Below are 11,102 nucleotides of genomic sequence, written 5' to 3' on the forward strand. Positions count from 1 at the left end.
CTCCCGATTGAAAACGCCAACCGCGCCCTCCGCCGCCGCCCGCTCCGCGCACTCCGCACCTCAGAATTTGACTTCAGCACTGCGCCTCCTCTGAGTGTCCGTATACGTTACTCTTTCCTCCTAGTTGTAGGACTTCCACTCAGCCAGCGTTCCTGTGGGTCTGGGTGATGTCCCTTCCGTCTTTTAGTTTCACTTTTGAAATGGTTGTTCGAGGCGGCAAACTCCGGCGTTAACCTATGCCGCCATCTTGGTTCTTCCTAGACTTCTGCATTATTCTTGGTTTCCTGTTCACTTCATTAGAAATCATATATCTGGTTATTTACCTGTGGATATATGTAGATTAGAAATTTGCTAATTTGGAGAATTGTGCTTGGTACAGATGCTTAGTAAATAAGATAAATGATATTCTGAACTACACTTGAGCTTTTACAAGTTTTACTGGTGTATGAGTTACCTATTTTAGCAAAACAAATTATTCTAAAACTTGGCAGCTTTAAAAATAATACTGAACATTATCTCACACAGTTTCTGTGGCTCAAGAATCTGGGAGCATCTTCACTGAGTGATACTGGCTCATGAGGTTGCATTCATAAAGACTGTTGGGTCTGTGGTCATCTGAAGGCTTGACTGGGGATGGAGGATTTACTTCCAAGATGGCTCACTCATATGGCTGTTGGCAGAGGGCTTCAATTCCTCATTCTTTCTTGGCTGGAGGCCTCAGTTTCTTACCAGATGGACTTCTCCAGAGGACTGGTTGTTACAATAACACAGCTGATGTCCTTCTAGAGCAGTGGTTCTCAACCTGCAGTATATAATCTCTGAATTCTTCAAGGAGAATTAAGCCATGTTTTCTCATTTGGGAGAGTAAGGTATTTTCCTGAAAATGCTGAAAACATTGCCATTATGAATGTGTGTTAGTAGTGTTAAATTTCTAAAATTAGTATTAGTTGAATGGTTAGAATGGTTTAGTAGTTTAAAAAAATTGGTATTATATTTCTTTAGTAATTTGTGCATCTCCTGGTTGGCAGACGTAACATAATTTGTGCCTGGCATTCCAGTGATTTTTGAATACTGCTTGTACTGTTCTTTCTTTTTCTTCTTTTTGAAGACCAAATGGTATTCTTTTGGCAGATTAATAAGATTATATTTGGTATGTAATTATAACTTGTTGCAGCTTGTTTCACTTGAACTTAATTTAGGACTTCAACAAAGGGAACATAAGTATTCTCAGCTTCCTAGGGCAGTGATTTTCAACATTTAAAAAAATATATGTATTTTATTGATTTTTTACAGAGAGGAAGGGAGAGGGATAGAGAGCTAGAAACATCGATCAGCTGCCTCCTACACACCTCTCTCTGGGGATGTGCCCGCAACCAAGGTATATGCCCTTGACCGGAATCGAACCTGGGACCCTTCAGTCCGCAGGCCGACGCTCTATCCACTGAGCCAAACCAGTTAGGGCAACATTTTTCATCTCATGGCACACACAAACTAATTACTAAAATTCTGTGGCACACCAAAAATACATATTTTGCCTATCTGACAAAAAATAAGTATTATTTTGATTCATTCACACCAAATGGCTATTGTTGTGTTGGCTATTGTCTTTTTTAAATTTGATAGTCTAAGGCAGTGGTTGGCAAACCAAGGCTCTTGAGCCACATGCGGCTCTTTGGCCCCTTGAGTGTGGCTCTTCCACAAAATACCACATGCGGGTGCGCACGTACAGTGTGATTGAAACTTCGTGGCCCATGCGCAGAAGTTGGTTTTCGGAAAGGAGATAGACAAGTATACAAGACGAGTGTGGATGGGAGAGTTGGAAGGGGTTGACCTCAGCGAACGTACCTCAATCAGACTGAGGGCATTTTTAGCAAAGGCCAGCTTAGGAGTACCCTAATTAATAACAATCTACCTACCTGTATAGTCTAAGTTTAAAAAATTTGGCTCTCAAAAGAAATTTCAACCCTCGTACTGTTGATATTTGGCTCTGTTGACTAATGAATTAGCCAACCACTGGTCTCAGTGAAAAGAGATCAGTGCCCTTGACTAAACATTCAGGTATTGTATGTTTAAAAATTCTTGCAGCACACTGGTGGAAAATTGTTGTCCTAGGGCAGCGTTTCTCAAACTATTTTGCTGTGACCCATAATTGGAGACATTTTATATTAGGACCCATAAGTATACAGATATCTGAAACAAAAGTTTCATAAAATTATACTTACTACAAAAGTGGTATAATCTGTCTGCTTTACTACTGCCCTTGGCTAAGCCACCTTCATCTTTCTTAAATTTCTCCAATAGCCTCCTGATTGTACTTCCTGTTCCCGCCACCCAGCTCTCTTCTCCTTTCTGCTCTCTGAATGATGATTTTAAAATATTAATCAGCCCTGAGTGAGTGGCTCAGTTGGATGGATGCAATGTTGTCCTATGCACCAAAGGTGATGGGTTTGATTCCTGGTCAGGGTGCATACGGGAGCAACTGATAGATGTTTCTGTCTCCCTTCTTCTCTCTAAAATCAATTAATAATTTAAAAAATGGTTTTTGGGTCATAATATCTCACTGATTATTGCTTTTTGTTATAAATCTAGCCTATGCAATTTTAAAAACCTTATGTAATGTTTTAATAAAAATTAAAGAATTAAAAATTGAAGTAGTAATTATTGACCTAAGGTATCTAGAACAAATTATACCATGGATTCTTCTTACTCAGTAGCATTGAGGCCTAAACAGTCTTCTCATCCCTGTTTTCTTGTTTGTTATCCTCACAATCCTGCTATACTCATTTTAATTTCAGTGTATTTTCTGGCCCATTTTATTGATCTACTTTTCCTTTCAGATTGGCAGAAATGATAGCTGTGCTGGATTTTATTGTAACTCTTATTTATAAGCCAGTGTGAGATGTTTGTCATTTTAAAAGACAAGCTAGTTTAGATTAAAAATGGCGGCAGAGTAGAAGGATGCTGCATGGACCTGCTCCCAGGAACAAGCTGGAATTACAACTGAAATATGAAAAGGCTTCCTGAATAATCAACGGAAAACTCATAGAAGAGAACCCTGATACCCAAGGACTGAATAGAGACTGGTAGGAGGGGCGGAGGCACGAAAGGACTGGCTGGGCACCCACTGACGGCAACTGAAGTCCCTGAGAGATATCTCAGCTGTGGGATGGTGCCACTGAGAACTCTGGGATTTAATCCCCAAGCTGGGCTCCCCAGCAGAGAGCACCAAACTGAGGAGGGTACCCACATAACATCTAGCTGTGAAAAGCAATGGAGTGCTGTCTGCCAGGGAGTGGCAGCTGAAAGTTCAGGCACCCTCTTAAAGGGCCAATGCACAAAAATTCCCTGTGGAGTCACCCACCTTGTGCTCTGGCAGAGGGAGGGTGAAGTGGACTGGAGCCGTGAGAGCAGAACCCAGGACTGGGGACTTGGGGAATAGAGCCCAGAAGGCAGATATCCCAAGTTTCCTGGGCTGAATCATTCCCTCACACAGTGCAGGACATCTTTCCCACATAGACATCTGCCTTGCCTGGGGGGAAGACAGTTGACATTTATTGGAAAGCACCTTGCCCTGAGGCCACTGAAGAGATTAAAAGTAACAATTAGCCTCCAGGCAGGAGCAACTGCCCCACCCTGTTGAAAAAACTCTGGCCACATCTGAGGACGATTCCCTGGGGACAATTCAAGTTGGAATCCTATTAGTCTATAGCAGGGGTCCTCAAACTACGGCCTGCGGGCCACATGCAAATACAAATATTGTATTTGTTCCCGTTTTGTTTTTTTACTTCAAAATAAGATATGTGCAGTGTGCATAGGAATTTGTTCATAGTTTTTTTTTTAAACTATAGTCTGGCCCTCCAGTGGTCTGAGGGACAGTGAACTGGCCCCCTGTTTAAAAAGTTTAAGAACCCCTGGTCTATAGACAGAGGTGGTCTCTGGATGCTTTGAGTTTTTGCCTGGTCCAATTAGTCAAAAACTGCCTTTAACACTGTCTAGAGATTGAGGGGTGTAGAGGATTTACCTAATACATAGTCACAAACCCAAACAGACAACCAAAATGAGGAAACAAAGAAACAACCCCCAAATGAAAGAACTAGAAAATTTTTCAGAAGAAAAAAATGAAGCAGAGATAAGAAATGTATCTGAAACAGAGTTGAGTAATGATGTTAAAAATGCTCAACAGTATGAAAAAACATATAGTAATTATGAAAAAAGAACAGTCTGAGATAAAGAAGACATAACACAAATAAAGAACATTGGAAGGAATACACAGCAGATTAGTGGAAGCTGAGGATTGAATCAGTGAACTAGAAGACCGTTGAAAATATCACTCAATTAGGGAATCAAAAAGAAAAAACAGTTAAAATCGGGAGGACAGCTTAAGGGAGCTGTGGGATAATGTGAAACATAACAATATTAGTAGGTGTGCCAGAAGAGGCAGAAAGGGAGAAAGGAATAAAGAAGGTGTTTGTTTGGAGAAATAATGGTAGAAAACTTCCTTAACCTGGTAAAGGAAACAGTCACATCTGTTTAGGAGGCACAGAGAACCCAAACAAGAAGGACCCAAACAGACCCATGCCCAGACACCTCATAATTAAAATGCCAAAAATTAAAGACAGAGAATCTTAAAGGCAGCAAGAGAAAAGAAAACTGTTACCTACAAAGGAGTTCCCATTAGGCTGACACTTGATTTCTCATCAGAAACTATACAGGCCAGAAGGGAATGGCATGAAGTACTCAAGGTAGTGGAAAGCAAGGATCTGAGACCAAGATTACTCTATATCCAGCAAGGCCATCATTCAAAATAGATGGTCAAATAAAGAGCTTCCCAGACAAAAAAAGGCTAAAGGAGTTCCTCACCACCAAGCCAGCATTACAAGAAGAGCTAAAGGGATTGCTGTAAGGGATTGCTGAGAAGAAGAAACAGAGGGAGAAACCTAGCAGTACAGAATTAAAATGGCTATACATAAGTACCTCTCAATAACAACCCTAAGTATAAATGGATTAAATGCTCCAATCAAAAGGTATAGGGTAGCTGAATGGATACAAAAACATGACCCAACTATATGCTGTCTACAAGAGACCCACCTCAAAACAAAAGACACACACAGGATAAAAGTGAAGGGATGGGAAAAAATCTTACATGCAAATGGAAAAGAAAAAAAAGCTGGAGTAGCAATATTCATATCTGACAAAATAGACTTTAAAAGCATCATGCTAAGCGAAATAACCCAGTTGGAGAAAGATGAATATCATATGATCTCCTTCATTTGTAGAATACAATGAACAACATAAACTAATGGACAAAAATAGAGCCAGAGGGGGAGAAAATATTTTAGAATATAGTAGAAGTAATCCTGTTATTTGCAGATTTTTAATATTTCCTACAATTTTTGTGGTATCATACTATGTTAGTATAGTTTGGGTAATATTATTATACTTAAAATCCTTTTATTCTTGAAATATTAATGTTTATTTCATGTAATATATGTAAGATCATTTTTCTTGAATAATTGTTTATTGCATGTAACATCATATTTAAAATAGTTTTTCTTGAGACATTAATGTTTATTGCATGTAACATTATATTTAAGATTGTTTTTCTTGAAATATTAAGGTTTATTGCATGTAACATTATATTTAAAATTGTTTTTCTTGAAAGAAAAAAAAAGACAAGCTAGTTTGCTGAGCCAGACAGCCTGGAATCCTCCACACCTATTTCATTATTTGTTTACAGAAGAGGAAGATGGTAATGTTGAAATGCTGAGTTTTGAGAGTCTGGAGTCGGGGTTTTCCCCCTGGCTTTGCCACTTAATTCATTTGGTGACGTTGAGCAAATTGCTTATAACTTTTCTGAGCTTTAGTTTCTCAATCTGCTGAAATCATTAGATACTGTAGATTTCTTCAAACCCTAAAATTCAGCAATTCTGCTATCTTTTTTATGAGGTTTTGAGACAAAGGAAGAGTCTATTTTTCTACTCTGCCATCCTGATTTTCTCTCATCTGTTGTAATCTGAATGCCTAGAAGAAAGTAAATTTTAATTGATCATACTCAATTATTGTGATAGAATAATTACAGAATTGTGATGATAAATAGTCTGGACATATAAAGTACTATGCAGATGGCAAATAATTATATATACCACTGGGGGGAGGGTGTAAAAAATGGATATAGGCAGTCACTTCATGTACACTTTCTGTGAACTGCTCTGTGGTCACGATTGTATGGTCCACCTAAAGAGCCTTTTGGGCAATGCTTTATTATACTTTCCTTGAGTTGCAAGGCTAATTTCTTGCAGCATTCTTTGTTTTGTGCCTTGAATGTATGTTATTTACCCAGAGGTAAAACTGGGAAATTCGTTGGTTTGAGGGTTGGAATCTCTCTCCTCTTTCATCTTTAGGCAGTTTTGCAGGAGAATTTAACACCAGAAAAGATAAGGTTACTAAAGTTATGACTGCCCTGTTTGTGAGCAGGGTCCCTGGTGTCACACAGGGAGCTGTGGTTTCCTTATTACATATTTTCTTTTTCATTAAACATTTTGGTTTTCTCTGAAATGCTGATGAGCTGTCCTGTGCCTATATTTGCTTTCAAGTTATTGGGAGGATTGGTAGATATCTGTTGAAGTCCTATGAAAATAGGTAAAACAAGGTTCTGGTGTTTTAATCGGGTAGAGTAGTTTGGTGGCACTCAGATTCTTCAGACTATTTGTTAAATGCTTTTTACCTCATTCAGTAAAAGAGATAGAACATGTGCCCTAAAATCTCTTAGCTGCTTCAGTCCAATGGGGCACTTACCATGATGGTGCCTAACTAAGGTCACTGTGTTCAGTTCGACCCTATGTAATGCTAACCAGATTGCCATCAGCCTTGTATTCAAACAGAAAGAACAGCGATGTGGGTACTGGGTGTCTCTATAACAAAATGAATTGAGTTTTAGGCAAGTACAATTGTAATCTCAAAGAAGCTAATTGTATTCATGTTGTTAGGTAGGCTTATCCTGATTTGTGAACAAATTGTATCTTTTCCCAAATGAATCAAAGTTACTCTGACTTCCATAGTAGAGCAGGGTGTGTGTGTGTAAGTGTAAGTGCTCACCACTTCCCACTTTATTAAGCCAATGCCACATATGTTATGCTCTTTCTCATGAAGCAGCCTACTCCTGGCACCAAGTTCTGTATTAGGATTATATTCAACAATTTGTGACCAAAAAAATAAAATAAAATAAATAGTGACTTAAACATGCTATAAGTTTATTTTTCTTTTACATAAAAGAAGTCCAGAGATGGATAACCCAAGGCGGGCGTGGTGCTCCACAATGTCAGGGAACCAGTTTCTTTCTATTTTTCTTACCCTGTCATTCTCAACATGTGGCTTCTTCCTCATAGTGTAAGATGGCTGCTTGCCCTCCAGCACTTCATCCACATTCCAGCCAGCTGGAAGGAGGGAAGTCCAAAGAATGATGTACCCAATTCCTTTACGGACATTTTTTTGAAATCACACTTTATACTTTTATTCATGTCCCACTGGCATGACCACACCTAACTGCAGGAGAGGCTGGGAAATGCAGTCTTCATTCTGGCATGCAATTAGCTAAAGCTCAGGTGTTCTGTTACTAAGGAAGAAGGGGAAAGTAGACTTTGGGCAACAACCTCCAGTACCTGCCATGTGATCCAGATGAGGTTCTTTTACTTCCTGCTTATTGGTATTCTCTAATATTTAAAAATGTTCATAATTTTCTTCCCATTGTATTCTTTTTCTTCATGCTAAGACTTTTTGAGTTACTACCTTTAGATGCTTTCTTCTTTTTTAGATATAGATCATAAATGTGTTTCCCTTCTCCTTGGTTAAATTTAGAACCTTTTCACTTTAAGATATGCCACCAAGCTATTTGAAAATTTTCATGCTGATGTGCATTTACCTTTTCTTTTTTTTGCTATTCTTATTATACTTGTTGCCTACACAGATGGCTTCAATATGCACTGCACTGACTGCTGAGTGCTGCAGCTATGTCTTAGCATTTTATAAATTCTATACTAATTGCTCTTAATGTAGGTGTAATGTGGAAACTCCTGCAGTGTTGAGAACACTTTGTTGTATTATTTGCCTTGTTTGAGAAATGGGTTTCTTTGCTTCTACTCTCTCTTCCTTTTTTATCCTGAAGCTTTAAATATAATTGTAATAAAGTTAAAATTGTATTTACTAATATCTGTTACATTTTACTTTATTAGAAAATTTCAGCACCTTTTTAAGAAATATTAATTTGCTGAGAGTAATATTTGAAACAAGAGGCCATGAGAAAGGGAGAATAATGAGCCATGACTTAGAAGCTGTTTTTATTTAAGTTGCTGAGATTCTTTATGTTTCCAGAGGTTCTATGTTGAGTGAAACCTTTAATGACAATAAGAAACTGAAAATGCATTTTAAAACACAGACTCTGTACCTGTATGCTGTGAAGGTAATGTGAAGAGCCAGTGCTTTTGTATGGTAACTGATCTTGCCTGAGTAGATTGTTTTAATTAATAAGTTAGCTTATGTAATTAAAGTGTAATCAGAAAAATAATTGGTGAGTTTGACAGTGATATAATGAGATGTTTCAGCTCTAATGCTTCAGTGCTGTCATAGGTGTGTACGTTGCCCTGAGGGTCCCTCATTGTAGCACCCATTGTTGCCTGGACTCTTCTGTCTTGAATGTACAAGTGTGGGTTGCTGTATTTGGGTGTTCTACAAAATTGCAACAGTTTCTGGACTTTTTTTCTCTTTTTATGGCAAGATATTTCATTCCAGTGGTTTAAAATATTTGATCAGGAATTTAGGAAAATATTCATGGCTCCTTTTATAAAAAGGGACCAGAGTTTTAAGATATGGAAAGAGAGCTCATTGAGAAACCTAAGGATATGAGCCTCTGCCACCGGAAAATAGGGCTTCTCTTCAAATGCTTCATTGTAGTGTGGAAACAAAGCACAATACTGTAAATGTCTTCCCTTTCCCCTAACTGCATCCTAGGTGAGGTTCGTCTCAACACGTTTTCATTCCAAAGTTAGTATGTTCAAAATATTTCATATTATTCATTCCTGAGCAAGATCACTATGGCAGATTTCTATACTGTGGCTTGTCATCATTTCAGGTTGTCCTGGCTTATTGAAGTGTAAGGTTTTAGTGTAAGAGTGGAAGTGACAGAAGAATTGAAAATTATCTCACAACAGATTACATAATTTTGTAGGTGAATACACAAAATATGTTTAGATCCTATTTAAATTTATTTGTTTTTATACATAGCATGTGGGCTTCTAAATATCCCTCATCCATTCTCTTAGAGAAGACATCTCTAAAAGACAGAATTCCACATTTAAAAATTGGAATGCATTTGAACATCACAGAAGAGGGATTAGAAATCATAAGGAAAGCATGTCTGTAATGTTTGTGGGTATGAATATATTCAAGGAATGTAACCAAGTCATTTTGCCAAAATAATGCTTTACATTTCAAGCAGCCTTTTCTTCTTTTTTTAAAATATATTTTTATTGATTTCAGAGAGGAAGGAAGAGGGAGAGAGAGATAGAACCAATGATGAGAGAGAATCATTGATTGGCTGCCTCCTGCACGTCCCCCTATTGGGGATGAAGCCCGCAACCAGGGCATGTGCCCTTGACCAGAATTGAACCCAGGACCCTTCAGTCTGCAGGTTGACGCTTTATCCACTGAGCCAAACAGGCTAGGGCTCAAGCAGCCTTTTCTTTGGAAGCAGGGAGTTTGGGGAGAAGGGGGTTAAGGCAGAGTTGTCAAATTTCTGTTAAATGTTTGTAACACAATACCACCTTATAGTTAAACTCTGTGTACTTTTTACAGTAACTTTTCATAAGATCCTTTAAGATAGTAACAACAAATTTTATTCATAGTGACTTGCTCAAGGTCATATTTACCAAATTTGGTTATATGATGTATTGAAATATGGGTCACATATCATAACTTTTTCCAAAACATTATTGCAGTTGTTACTAGAAGGCCAGGCAGAATGGTAAATTATACCAAACTCAAAGTCAGGCTGAAGATTGAGGTGAACAAGTTCCCCTACAATCTGTTCTCTCCACAGCTGCCAAAGTGTTTTTAAAAACATATGTCAGATTATATCACTCCATTGCTTATAACCTCCCAGTGCTGTGGTCAGCAAACTGTGGCTTGTGAGCCACATGCGGCTCTTTGGCCCCTTGAGTGTGTCTCTTCCTAAGCCTTAGGAGTACCCTAATTAAGTTAATAACAGTGTACCTACCTATATAGTTTAAGTTTAAAAAATTTGGCTCTCAAAAGAAATTTCAACCCTCGTACTGTTGATATTTGGCTCTGTTTACTAATGAGTTTGCCGACCACAGTCCCAGTGGAATCCAGTTTATCTTATTATATATTTCTCCCCCACTGCTCTATTCTCTGGCTGTGCTGGTCTTTCAGTTCATTGAAGATGCCAAGCTCATTCCCACTTCATGGCCCTTGAATTTGCACATGCTGTTTCCTCTGCATGGCTGGCTTCTTGTCAAACTCTGGCAGAGTCAGATTATGTGGTGTTATGGACATGGATTTTAATCATATTCCTGATTAACCACTTTTAAGTTACTTCACAATGCCTTTGTTTCCTCAATTGTAAAAAAAAAAAAAAATTGGGTAATGCAGGGTGGGACAAAAGTAGGGTTACAGTTGTTTATAGGGGAAATAATACAGTAATTAAAAAATAATACAGTAATTAAAAAATAATAATCCTATCTAATAATAGACGAACATGGTAATTGACCATACCTCCACTACACTTCCCATTGGCTAATCAGCAGGATATGCAAATTAACTGCCAACAAAGATGGCGGCCGGCAGCTGAAGCGAACAGGTGGCTTGCTTGCTCCAGTGATGGAGGAAGCCAAGGTTCCCCGCCTGCTGCGGACCAGCTCTGAGCTCCGGAGCAACAATGTTTCAATTATAGAAGCTAAAAAACCCCAGATACCTGCTTTCAGCCGGGCCGTGGCCTCAGAGCTGGGAGCGCCAGTGACGGCAACAATGTTTCAATTATAGAAGGTAAATAAATCCCAGAATAAAAAAAAAGAAAAAAGGGGATGCTGGTT

The 11,102-nt window shown here is 38.5% G+C and overlaps 1 long non-coding RNA gene across 1 annotated transcript in view; it reads left to right on the top strand.

The window, feature by feature from the left end:
• LOC107185019 overlaps positions 1 to 1,253 on the top strand; it is a 38,036-nt gene extending 36,783 nt beyond the window's left edge. The window contains exon 4 of the long non-coding RNA XR_001515927.1: positions 526 to 1,253. This is a non-coding gene — a long non-coding RNA (uncharacterized LOC107185019). The remainder of the gene's footprint in view (positions 1 to 525) is intronic.
• Positions 1,254 to 11,102: the final 9,849 nt, after the last annotated feature.

The sequence above is a fragment of the Myotis davidii genome, unplaced genomic scaffold (assembly GCF_000327345.1).
Source record: "Myotis davidii unplaced genomic scaffold, ASM32734v1 scaffold428, whole genome shotgun sequence".
Lineage (NCBI taxonomy): Eukaryota > Metazoa > Chordata > Mammalia > Chiroptera > Vespertilionidae > Myotis > Myotis davidii.